Here is a 13,621-nt window from a genome sequence, read left to right on the forward strand (position 1 = left end):
GTTTTTCACATTATCGCCTCCAGCCTTGCCACCAAAAGTGGGGGCAGTGGCCAGAGAGGCGGGCATCTCCACTAGCTGGGAGGCCCTGTGGCGCTGTAACAAAGAGAGGGAGCCTTTAAGGCTCACCGCCAGGTGTTACAGTTCCTGCAGGGGGAAGTGAGAAGCACCTCCACCAAGTACAGGCTTTGTTCCTGGCAAAGGCACTCTCCCCATGTGGCCAGCAACATGTCTGGTGTGTGGCACGCTGGCAAAAACTAGTCAGCCCACACTGGAAGTCGGGTATGTTTTCAGGGGGCATTTCTAAGATGCCCTCTGGGTGTATTTTACAATAAATTGCACACTGGCATCAGTGTGCATTTATTGTGCTGAGAAGTTGGATACCAAACTTCCCAGTTTTCAGTGTAACCATTATGGTGCTGTGGAGTTCGTGTCTGACAGAATCCCAGACCATATACTCTTATGGCTACTGTAGGAAGTTGGCTCTGTATGTGCTATTTCAAAGTAAGGAATAGCATGCACAGAGTCCAAGGGTTCCCCTTAGAGGTAAAATAGTGGTAAAAATAGATAATACTAATGCTCTATTTTGTGGTAGTGTGGTCGAGCAGTAGGCTTATCCAAGGAGTAGTGTTAAGCATTTGTTGTACATACACATAGACAATAAATGAGGTACACACACTCAGAGACAAATCCAGCCAATAGGTTTTTGTATAGAAAAATATCTTTTCTTAGTTTATTTTAAGAACCACAGGTTCAAATTCTACATGTAATATCTCATTCGAAAGGTATTGCAGGTAAGTACTTTAGGAACTTCAAATCATCAAAATTGCATGTATACTTTTCAAGTTATTCACAAATAGCTGTTTTAAAAGTGGACACAGTGCAATTTTCACAGTTCCTAGGGGAGGTAAGTATTTGTTAGGTTAACCAGGTAAGTAAGACACTTACAGGGCTTAGTTCTTGGTCCAAGGTAGCCCACCGTTGGGGGTTCAGAGCAACCCCAAAGTCACCACACCAGCAGCTCAGGGCCGGTCAGGTGCAGAGTTCAAAGTGGTGCCCAAAACACATAGGCTAGAATGGAGAGAAGGGGGTGCCCCGGTTCCGGTCTGCTTGCAGGTAAGTACCCGCGTCTTCGGAGGGCAGACCAGGGGGGTTTTGTAGGGCACCGGGGGGGGACACAAGCCCACACAGAAATTTCACCCTCAGCAGCGCGGGGGCGGCCGGGTGCAGTGTAGAAACAAGCGTCGGGTTTGTAATGGAAGTCAATGGGAGATCTAGGGATCTCTTCAGCGCTGCAGGCAGGCAAGGGGGGGGTTCCTCGGGGAAACCTCCACTTGGTCAAGGGAGAGGGACTCCTGGGGGTCACTCCTCCAGTGAAAGTCCGGTCCTTCAGGTCCTGGGGGCTGCGGGTGCAGGGTCTCTCCCAGGTGTCGGGACTTAGGATTCAAAGAGTCGCGGTCAGGGGAAGCCTCGGGATTCCCTCTGCAGGCGGCGCTGTGGGGGCTCAGGGGGGACAGGTTTTTGTACTCACAGTCTTAGAGTAGTCCTGGGGTCCCTCCTGAGGTGTTGGATCGCCACCAGCCGAGTCGGGGTCGCCGGGTGCAGTGTTGCAAGTCTCACGCTTCTTGCGGGGAGCTTGCAGGGTTCTTTAAAGCTGCTGGAAACAAAGTTGCAGCTTTTCTTGGAGCAGGTCCGCTGTCCTCGGGAGTTTCTTGTCTTTTCGAAGCAGGGGCAGTCCTCAGAGGATGTCGAGGTCGCTGGTCCCTTTGGAAGGCGTCGCTGGAGCAGGATCTTTGGAAGGCAGGAGACAGGCCGGTGAGTTTCTGGAGCCAAGGCAGTTGTCGTCTTCTGGTCTTCCTCTGCAGGGGTTTTCAGCTAGGCAGTCCTTCTTCTTGTAGTTGCAGGAATCTAATTTTCTAGGGTTCAGGGTAGCCCTTAAATACTAAATTTAAGGGCGTGTTTAGGTCTGGGGGGTTAGTAGCCAATGGCTACTAGCCCTGAGGGTGGGTACACCCTCTTTGTGCCTCCTCCCAAGGGGAGGGGGTCACAATCCTAACCCTATTGGGGGAATCCTCCATCTGCAAGATGGAGGATTTCTAAAAGTTAGAGTCACTTCAGCTCAGGACACCTTAGGGGCTGTCCTGACTGGCCAGTGACTCCTCCTTGTTGCTTTCTTTGTTCCCTCCAGCCTTGCCGCCAAAAGTGGGGGCCGTGGCCGGAGGGGGCGGGCAACTCCACTAAGCTGGAGTGCCCTGCTGGGCTGTGACAAAGGGGTGAGCCTTTGAGGCTCACCGCCAGGTGTCACAGCTCCTGCCTGGGGGAGGTGTTAGCATCTCCACCCAGTGCAGGCTTTGTTACTGGCCTCAGAGTGACAAAGGCACTCTCCCCATGGGGCCAGCAACATGTCTCTGGTGTGGCAGGCTGCTGGAACTAGTCAGCCTACACAGACAGTCGGTTAAGTTTCAGGGGGCACCTCTAAGGTGCCCTCTGTGGTGTATTTTACAATAAAATGTACACTGGCATCAGTGTGCATTTATTGTGCTGAGAAGTTTGATACCAAACTTCCCAGTTTTCAGTGTAGCCATTATGGTGCTGTGGAGTTCGTGTTTGACAGACTCCCAGACCATATACTCTTATGGCTACCCTGCACTTACAATGTCTAAGGTTTTGTTTAGACACTGTAGGGGTACCATGCTCATGCACTGGTACCCTCACCTATGGTATAGTGCACCCTGCCTTAGGGCTGTAAGGCCTGCTAGAGGGGTGGCTTACCTATACTGCATAGGCAGTGAGAGGCTGGCATGGCACCCTGAGGGGAGTGCCATGTCGACTTACTCGTTTTGTCCTCACTAGCACACACAAGCTGGCAAGCAGTGTGTCTGTGCTGAGTGAGAGGTCTCCAGGGTGGCATAAGACATGCTGCAGCCCTTAGAGACCTTCCTTGGCATCAGGGCCCTTGGTACTAGAAGTACCAGTTACAAGGGACTTATCTGGATGCCAGGGTCTGCCAATTGTGGATACAAAAGTACAGGTTAGGGAAAGAACACTGGTGCTGGGGCCTGGTTAGCAGGCCTCAGCACACTTTCAATTGTAAACATAGCATCAGCAAAGGCAAAAAGTCAGGGGGCAACCATGCCAAGGAGGCATTTCCTTACACAACCCCCCCCCAAACGAAAGAGGATGAGACTAACCTTTCCCAAGAGAGTCTTCATTTTCTAAGTGGAAGAACCTGGAAAGGCCATCTGCATTGGCATGGGCAGTCCCAGGTCTGTGTTCCACTATAAAGTCCATTCCCTGTAGGGAGATGGACCACCTCAACAGTTTAGGATTTTCACCTTTCATTTGCATCAGCCATTTGAGAGGTCTGTGGTCAGTTTGAACTAGGAAGTGAGTCCCAAAGAGGTATGGTCTCAGCTTCTTCAGGGACCAAACCACAGCAAAGGCCTCCCTCTCAATGGCACTCCAACGCTGCTCCCTGGGGAGTAACCTCCTGCTAATGAAAGCAACAGGCTGGTCAAGGCCATCATCATTTGTTTGGGACAAAACTGCCCCTATCCCATGTTCAGAGGCATCAGTCTGCACAATGAACTGCTTAGAATAATCTGGAGCTTTTAGAACTGGTGCTGAGCACATTGCTTGTTTCAGGGTGTCAAAGGCCTGTTGGCATTCCACAGTCCAGTTCACTTTCTTGGGCATTTTCTTGGAGGTGAGTTCAGTGAGGGCTGTCACAATGGATCCATATCCCTTCACAAACCTCCTGTAATACCCAGTCAAGCCAAGGAATGCCCTGACTTGAGTCTGGGTTTTTGGAGCTACCCAGTCCAGAATAGTCTGGATCTTGGGTTGGAGTGGCTGAACTTGGCCTCCACCTACAAGGTGGCCCAAGTAAACCACAGTTCCCTGCCCTATCTGGCATTTGGATGCCTTGATAGAGAGGCCTGCAGATTGCAGAGCCTTCAAAACCTTCTTCAGGTGGACCAGGTGATCCTGCCAGGTGGAGCTAAAGACAGCAATATCATCAAGATAAGCTGTGCTAAAGGACTCCAAGCCAGCAAGGACTTGATTCACCAACCTTTGGAAGGTGGCAGGGGCATTCTTTAAACCAAAGGGCATAACAGTAAACTGATAATGCCCATCAGGTGTAGAGAATGCTGTTTTCTCTTTTGCTCCAGGTGCCATTTTTATTTGCCAGTACCCTGCTGTCAAGTCAAAGGTACTTAAGAATTTGGCAGCACCTAATTTATCTATGAGCTCATCAGCTCTTGGAATTGGATGAGCATCTGTCTTGGTGACAGAATTGAGCCCTCTGTAGTCCACACAAAACCTCATCTCTTTCTTTCCATCTTTGGTGTGAGGTTTGGGGACTAAGACCACTGGGCTAGCCCAGGGGCTGTCAGAGCGCTCAATTACTCCCAATTCCAGCATCTTGTGGACTTCCACCTTGATGCTTTCCTTAACATGGTCAGACTGTCTAAAGATTTTGTTTTTGACAGGCATGCTGTCTCCTGTGTCCACATCATGGGTACACAGGTGTGTCTGACCAGGGGTTAAGGAGAAGAGTTCAGGAAACTGTTGTAGGACTCTCCTACAATCAGCTTGCTGTTGGCCAGAGAGGGTGTCTGAGTAGATCACTCCATCTACTGTGCCATCTTTTGGGTCTGATGACAGAAGATCAGGGAGAGGTTCACTCTCTGCCTCCTGATCCTCATCTGTTACCATCAACAGATTCACATCAGCCCTGTCATGGAAGAGCTTAAGGCGGTTCACATGGATCACCCTCTTGGGGCTCCTGCTTGTGCCCAGGTCCACCAGGTAGGTGACCTGACTCTTCCTTTCTAGCACTGGGTAAGGGCCACTCCATTTGTCCTGGAGTGCCCTGGGAGCCACAGGCTCCAGAACCCAGACTTTCTGCCCTGGTTGGAACTCAACCAGTGCAGCCTTTTGGTCATACCAAAACTTCTGGAGCTGTTGGCTGGCCTCAAGGTTTTTGGTTGCCTTTTCCATGTACTCTGCCATTCTAGAGCGAAGGCCAAGTACATAGTCCACTATGTCCTGTTTAGGCTCATGGAGAGGTCTCTCCTAGCCTTCTTTAACAAGGGCAAGTGGTCCCCTTACAGGATGACCAAACAGAAGTTCAAAGGGTGAGAATCCTACTCCCTTCTGTGGCACCTCTCTGTAAGCGAAAAGCAGACATGGCAAGAGGACATCCCATCTCCTTTTGAGTTTTTCTGGGAGCCCCATGATCATGCCTTTTAATGTCTTGTTGAATCTCTCAACCAAGCCATTAGTTTGTGGATGGTATGGTGTAGTGAATTTATAAGTCACTCCACACTCATTCCACATGTGCTTTAGGTATGCTGACATGAAGTTGGTACCTCTGTCAGACACCACCTCCTTAGGGAAACCCACTCTGGTAAAGATACCAATGAGGGCCTTGGCTACTGCAGGGGCAGTAGTCGACCTAAGGGGAATAGCTTCAGGATACCTGGTAGCATGATCCACTACTACCAGGATATACATATTTCCTGAGGCTGTGGGAGGTTCTAGTGGACCAACTATGTCCACACCCACTCTTTCAAAGGGAACCCCCACCACTGGAAGTGGAATGAGGGGGGCCTTTGGATGCCCACCTGTCTTACCACTGGCTTGACAGGTGGGGCAGGAGAGGCAAAACTCCTTAACCATGTTGGACATATTGGGCCAGTAGAAGTGGTTGACTAACCTCTCCCACGTCTTGGTTTGTCCCAAATGTCCAGCAAGGGGAATGTCATGGGCCAATGTTAGGATGAACTTCCTGAACAGCTGAGGCACTACCACTCTCCTAGTGGCACCAGGTTTGGGGTCTCTGGCCTCAGTGTACAGGAGTCCATCTTCCCAATAGACCCTATGTGTTCCATTTTTCTTGCCTTTGGACTCTTCAGCAGCTTGCTGCCTAAGGCCTTCAAGAGAGGGACAGGTTTCTTGTCCCTTACACAGCTCCTCCCTTGAGGGTCCCCCTGGGCCTAAGAGCTCAACCTGATAAGGTTCAAGCTCCAAAGGCTCAGTTCCCTCAGAGGGCAGAACTTCTTCCTGAGAAGAGAGGTTCCCTTTCTTTTGCTGTGTTGCAGTTGGTTTCCCAACTGACTTTCCTGTTCTCTTGGTAGGCTGGGCCATTTTTCCAGACTCCAGCTCTACTTTTTCACCCTGTGCCTTGCATTGTGCTCTTGTTTTCACACACACCAGTTCAGGGATACCCAGCATTGCTGCATGGGTTTTTAGTTCTACCTCAGCCCATGCTGAGGACTCCAGGTCATTTCCAAGCAGACAGTCCACTGGGCTATTTGAGGAGACCACCACCTGTTTCAGGCCATTGACCCCTCCCCATTCTAAAGTAACCATTGCCATGGGATGTACTTTTTTCTGATTGTCAGCGTTGGTGACTGTGTAAGTTTTTCCAGTCAGGTATTGGCCAGGGGAAACCAGTTTCTCTGTCACCATGGTGACACTGGCACCTGTATCCCTCAGGCCCTCTATTCTAGTCCCATTAATTAAGAGTTGCTGTCTGTATTTTTGCATGTTAGGCGGCCAGACAGCTAGTGTGGCTAAATCCACCCCACCCTCAGAAACTAGAGTAGCTTCAGTGTGGACCCTGATTTGCTCTGGGCACACTGTTGATCCCACTTGGAGACTAGCCATACCAGTGTTACCTGGATGGGAGTTTGGAGTGGAACCTTTCTTGGGACAGGCCTTGTCTCCAGTTTGGTGTCCATGCTGTTTACAGCTATGACACCAGGCCTTTTTGGGATCAAAGTTTTTACCCTTGTACCCATTGTTTTGTGAAGAGGCTCTGGGCCCACCCTCCTGTGCAGGTTTTTGGGGGCCTGTAGAAGACTCTTTACTATTTTTAGTTTTGGTTGTCTCATCACCCTTCCCCTGGGGAGTCTTTGTGACCCCTTTCTTTTGGTCACCCCCTGTTGAAGTCTTGGACACCCTTGTCTTGACCCAATGGTCCGCCTTCTTTCCTAATTCTTGGGGAGAAATTGGTCCTAGGTCTACCAGATGCTGATGCAGTTTATCATTGAAACAATTACTCAATAGGTGTTCTTTCACAAATAAATTGTACAGCCCATCATAATTACTTACACCACTGCCTTGAATCCAACCATCTAGTGTTTTCACTGAGTAGTCAACAAAGTCAACCCAGGTCTGGCTCGAGGATTTTTGAGCCCCCCTGAACCTAATCCTGTACTCCTCAGTGGAGAATCCAAAGCCCTCAATCAGGGTACCCTTCATGAGGTCATAAGATTCTGCATCTTTTCCAGAGAGTGTGAGGAGTCTATCCCTACACTTTCCAGTGAACATTTCCCAAAGGAGAGCACCCCAAGTGAGATCTGTTCACTTTTCTGGTTACACAAGCCCTCTCAAAAGCTGTGAACCATTTGGTGATGTCATCACCATCTTCATATTTTGTCACAATCCCTTTGGGGATTTTTAACATGTCAGGAGAATCTCTGACCCTATTTATATTGCTGCCACCATTGATGGGTCCTAGGCCCATCTCTTGTCTTTCCCTTTCTATGGCTAGGAGCTGTCTCTCTAAAGCCAATCTTTTGGCCATCCTGGCTAACAGGAGGTCATCTTCACTGAGAGCATCCTCAGTGATTTCAGAAATGTGGGACCCTCCTGTGAGGGACTCACTATTTCTGACTAACACAGTTGGAGACAGGACTTGAGGGGTCCTGTTCTCCCTATTTAGGACTGGAGGAGGGACATTGGCCTCCAAGTCACTAATTTCCTCCTCTGTGATGTCATCATCAGAGGGGTTGGCTTTTTCAAACTCTGCCAACAGCTCCTGGAGCTGAATTTTGGTAGGTCTGGAGCCAATGGTTATTTTTTTGATATTACAGAGAGACCTTAGCTCCCTCATCTTAAGATGGAGGTAAGGTGTGGTGTCGAGTTCCACCACATTCATCTCTGTATCAGACATTATTTTGCTAAAAGTTGGAAGACTTTTTAAAGAATCTAAAACTGTTTCTAGAATCTAATTTCAAACTTTTAACAAACTTTTTAAACTCTAAAAGACAATGCTAAACAGGGACTTAACACACAAGGCCCTAGCAGGACTTTTAAGAATTTAGAAAAATTTCAAATTGCAAAAATGAATTTCTAATGACAATTTTGGAATTTGTCGTGTGATCAGGTATTGGCTGAGTAGTCCAGCAAATGCAAAGTCTTGTACCCCACCGCTGATCCACCAATGTAGGAAGTTGGCTCTGTATGTGCTATTTCAAAGTAAGGAATAGCATGCACAGAGTCCAAGGGTTCCCCTTAGAGGTAAAATAGTGGTAAAAATAGATAATACTAATGCTCTATTTTGTGGTAGTGTGGTCGAGCAGTAGGCTTATCCAAGGAGTAGTGTTAAGCATTTGTTGTACATACACATAGACAATAAATGAGGTACACACACTCAGAGACAAAGCCAGCCAATAGGTTTTTGTATAGAAAAATATCTTTTCTTAGTTTATTTTAAGAACCACAGGTTCAAATTCTACATGTAATATCTCATTCGAAAGGTATTGCAGGTAAGTACTTTAGGAACTTCAAATCATCAAAATTGCATGTATACTTTTCAAGTTATTCACAAATAGCTGTTTTAAAAGTGGACACAGTGCAATTTTCACAGTTCCTAGGGGAGGTAAGTATTTGTTAGGTTAACCAGGTAAGTAAGACACTTACAGGGCTTAGTTCTTGGTCCAAGGTAGCCCACCGTTGGGGGTTCAGAGCAACCCCAAAGTCACCACACCAGCAGCTCAGGGCCGGTCAGGTGCAGAGTTCAAAGTGGTGCCCAAAACACATAGGCTAGAATGGAGAGAAGGGGGTGCCCCGGTTCCGGTCTGCTTGCAGGTAAGTACCCGCGTCTTCGGAGGGCAGACCAGGGGGGTTTTGTAGGGCACCGGGGGGGACACAAGCCCACACAGAAATTTCACCCTCAGCAGCGCGGGGGCGGCCGGGTGCAGTGTAGAAACAAGCGTCGGGTTTGTAATGGAAGTCAATGGGAGATCTAGGGATCTCTTCAGCGCTGCAGGCAGGCAAGGGGGGCGTTCCTCGGGGAAACCTCCACTTGGTCAAGGGAGAGGGACTCCTGGGGGTCACTCCTCCAGTGAAAGTCCGGTCCTTCAGGTCCTGGGGGCTGCGGGTGCAGGGTCTCTCCCAGGTGTCGGGACTTAGGATTCAAAGAGTCGCGGTCAGGGGAAGCCTCGGGATTCCCTCTGCAGGCGGCGCTGTGGGGGCTCAGGGGGGACAGGTTTTTGTACTCACAGTCTTAGAGTAGTCCTGGGGTCCCTCCTGAGGTGTTGGATCGCCACCAGCCGAGTCGGGGTCGCCGGGTGCAGTGTTGCAAGTCTCACGCTTCTTGCGGGGAGCTTGCAGGGTTCTTTAAAGCTGCTGGAAACAAAGTTGCAGCTTTTCTTGGAGCAGGTCCGCTGTCCTCGGGAGTTTCTTGTCTTTTCGAAGCAGGGGCAGTCCTCAGAGGATGTCAAGGTCGCTGGTCCCTTTGGAAGGCGTCGCTGGAGCAGGATCTTTGGAAGGCAGGAGACAGGCCGGTGAGTTTCTGGAGCCAAGGCAGTTGTCGTCTTCTGGTCTTCCTCTGCAGGGGTTTTCAGCTAGGCAGTCCTTCTTCTTGTAGTTGCAGGAATCTAATTTTCTAGGGTTCAGGGTAGCCCTTAAATACTAAATTTAAGGGCGTGTTTAGGTCTGGGGGGTTAGTAGCCAATGGCTACTAGCCCTGAGGGTGGGTACACCCTCTTTGTGCCTCCTCCCAAGGGGAGGGGGTCACAATCCTAACCCTATTGGGGGAATCCTCCATCTGCAAGATGGAGGATTTCTAAAAGTTAGAGTCACTTCAGCTCAGGACACCTTAGGGGCTGTCCTGACTGGCCAGTGACTCCTCCTTGTTGCTTTCTTTGTTCCCTCCAGCCTTGCCGCCAAAAGTGGGGGCCGTGGCCGGAGGGGGCGGGCAACTCCACTAAGCTGGAGTGCCCTGCTGGGCTGTGACAAAGGGGTGAGCCTTTGAGGCTCACCGCCAGGTGTCACAGCTCCTGCCTGGGGGAGGTGTTAGCATCTCCACCCAGTGCAGGCTTTGTTACTGGCCTCAGAGTGACAAAGGCACTCTCCCCATGGGGCCAGCAACATGTCTCTGGTGTGGCAGGCTGCTGGAACTAGTCAGCCTACACAGACAGTCGGTTAAGTTTCAGGGGGCACCTCTAAGGTGCCCTCTGTGGTGTATTTTACAATAAAATGTACACTGGCATCAGTGTGCATTTATTGTGCTGAGAAGTTTGATACCAAACTTCCCAGTTTTCAGTGTAGCCATTATGGTGCTGTGGAGTTCGTGTTTGACAGACTCCCAGACCATATACTCTTATGGCTACCCTGCACTTACAATGTCTAAGGTTTTGTTTAGACACTGTAGGGGTACCATGCTCATGCACTGGTACCCTCACCTATGGTATAGTGCACCCTGCCTTAGGGCTGTAAGGCCTGCTAGAGGGGTGGCTTACCTATACTGCATAGGCAGTGAGAGGCTGGCATGGCACCCTGAGGGGAGTGCCATGTCGACTTACTCGTTTTGTCCTCACTAGCACACACAAGCTGGCAAGCAGTGTGTCTGTGCTGAGTGAGAGGTCTCCAGGGTGGCATAAGACATGCTGCAGCCCTTAGAGACCTTCCTTGGCATCAGGGCCCTTGGTACTAGAAGTACCAGTTACAAGGGACTTATCTGGATGCCAGGGTCTGCCAATTGTGGATACAAAAGTACAGGTTAGGGAAAGAACACTGGTGCTGGGGCCTGGTTAGCAGGCCTCAGCACACTTTCAATTGTAAACATAGCATCAGCAAAGGCAAAAAGTCAGGGGGCAACCATGCCAAGGAGGCATTTCCTTACAGCTACCCTGCACTTACAATGTCTAAGGTTTTGCTTAGACACTGTAGGGGCATAGTGCACCCTGCCTTTGGTCTGTAAGGCCTGCTAGAGGGGTGACTTACCTATGCCACAGGCAGTTGGAGGTTGGCATGGCACTCTGAGGGGAGTGCCATGTTGACTTAGTCATTTTCGCCCCACCAGCACACACAAGCTGTGAAGCAGTGTGTATGTGCTGAGTGAGGGGTCCCCAGGGTGGCCTAAGACATGCTGCAGCCCTTAGAGACCTTCCCTGGCATCAGGGCCCTTGGTACCAGGGGTACCAGTTACAAGGGACTTACCTGGGTACCAGGGTTGTGCCAATTGTGGAGACAATGGAACATTTTAGGTGAAAGAACACTGGTGCTGGGGCCTGGTTAGCAGGGTCACAGCACACTTCTCAGTCAAGACAGTATCAGGCAAAAAGTGGGGGGTAACTGCAACAGGGTGCCATTTCTTTACACACTGCCCTCTCCAAAACTCCACCCATAATGTTTTGCAAGCATTCTTTTTCACAACATTTCTGCCCATAACTCAGCCTGTGGTGGTCCTAGGACATTAGGTCCACCTTCAAAACATTGAACACGAACACAGTGTGAGCTTTCAGTCTAAATAATCTCTGGTCCCCACACTGTTAGTGGGGTTCCAAAACATTAACCCCTCCCACAATTCAGTGTCTTCTAAGCCTTCTCATGGCTAGAACTTTTGTTTTACAGCTAGGAAAAGTGTTGTTTTAAAGGCCTTGTTTGTAATGTCATTGCAGTAGACCGGTTAGGTCTAACATGCTCTATAGGAGCTAAGTATATGGTTACACTGCAATATTTTCTCCTGGTTTTTTTCATGGGGTTATCCCCTCTGGAGACAAATAATATGGTTACATGACCATGTTTTACAAATGAAATTTTGGTATGGTGCCTTCTGGTGGCTGTTTTGGGCTTTGCAGTCTAATGCCAAACATTTATTTGGTACCAGGGGTACCAGTTACAAGGGACTTACCTGAGTGCCAGGGTTGTGCCAAATATGGAGACAAAGGTACAGTTTAGGGAAAGAACACTGGTGCTGGGGCCTGATTAGCAGGGTCCCAACACACTTTCAAATCATAACTTAGCATCAGCAAATGCAAAAAGTCAGGGGGTAACCATGCCAAGGAGGCATTTCCTTACACAACCCCCCCCCCCTCATCAAACGAAAGAGGATGAGACTAACCTTTCCCAAGAGAGTCTTCATTTTCTAAGTGGAAGAACCTGGAAAGGCTATCTGCATTGGCAGTCCCAGGTCGGTGTTCCACTATAAAGTCCATTCCCTTTAGGGATATGGACCACCTCAACAGTTTAGGATTTTCTCCTATCATTTGCATTAGCCATCTGAGAGGTCTGTGGTCAGTTTGAACTACAAAGTGAGTACCAAAGAGGTATGGCCTCAGCTTCTCAGGGACCAAACCACAGCAAAGGCCTCCGTCTCAATGGCACTCCAACGCTGCTCCCTGGGGAGTAACCTCCTGCTAATGAAAGCAACAGGCTGGTCAAGGCCATCATTTGTTTGGGACAAAACTGCCCCTATCCCATGTTCAGAGGCATCAGTCTGCACAATGAACTGCTTGGAGTAATCTGGAGCTTTGACAACTGGTGCTGTGCACATAGCTTGTTTCAGGGTGTCAAAGGCCTGTTGGCATTCTACAGTCCAGTTTACCTTTGTGGGCATTTTCTTGGAGGTAAATTCTGTGAGGGGTGTCACTATGGATCCATATCCCTTCACAAACCTCCTGTAGTACCCAGTCAAGCCAAGGAATGCCCTGACTTGAGTCTGGGTTTTTGGAGCTGCCCAATCCAGAATAGTCTGGATCTTGGGCTGGAGTGGCTGAACTTGGCCTCCACCTACAAGGTGTCCCAAGTAAACCACAGTTCCCTGCCCTATCTGACATTTGGATGCCTTGATATAGAGGCCTGCTGCTTGCAGGGCCTTCAAAACCTTCAGGTGGCCAGGTGATCCTGCCAGCTGGAGCTAAAGACAGCAATATCGTCAAGATAAGCTGCATTAAAGGACTCCAAGCCAGCAAGGACTTGATTCACCAACCTTTGGAAGGTGGCAGGGGCATTCTTTAAACCAAAGGGCATCACAGTGAACTGACAGTGCCCATCAGGTGTGGAGAATGCGGTCTTTTCTTTTGCTCCTGGTGCCATTTTGATTTGCCAGTACCCTGCTGTCAAGTCAAAGGTACTTAAGTATCTGGCACCACCTAGCTTATCAATTAATTAATCTGCCCTTGGAATGACATGGGCATCTGTTTTGGTGACAGAATTAAGTCCTCCGTAGTCCACACAAAACCTCATCTCTCTCTTTCCATCTTTGGTGTGAGGTTTGGGGACTAAGACCACTGGGCTAGCCCAGGGGCTGTCAGAGTGCTAAATGACTCCCAATTCCAGCATCTTGTGGACTTCCACTTTGATGCTTTCCTTAACTTGGTCAGACTGTCTGAAAATTTTGTTTTTGACAGGCATGCTGTCTCCTGTGTCCACATCATGGGTACACAAGTGTGTCTGACCAGGGGTTAGGGAAAAGAGCTCGGCAAACTGTTGCAGGACCTTCCTATAGTCAGATTGCTGTAGGCCAGAGAGGGTGTCTGAATAGATCACTCCATCTACTGAGCCATCTTTAGGGTCTGTGGAGAGGAGATCAGGGAGCAGTTCA

Source organism: Pleurodeles waltl, chromosome 2_2 (genome assembly GCF_031143425.1).
Source record: "Pleurodeles waltl isolate 20211129_DDA chromosome 2_2, aPleWal1.hap1.20221129, whole genome shotgun sequence".
NCBI classification, from domain to species: Eukaryota; Metazoa; Chordata; class Amphibia; order Caudata; family Salamandridae; genus Pleurodeles; species Pleurodeles waltl.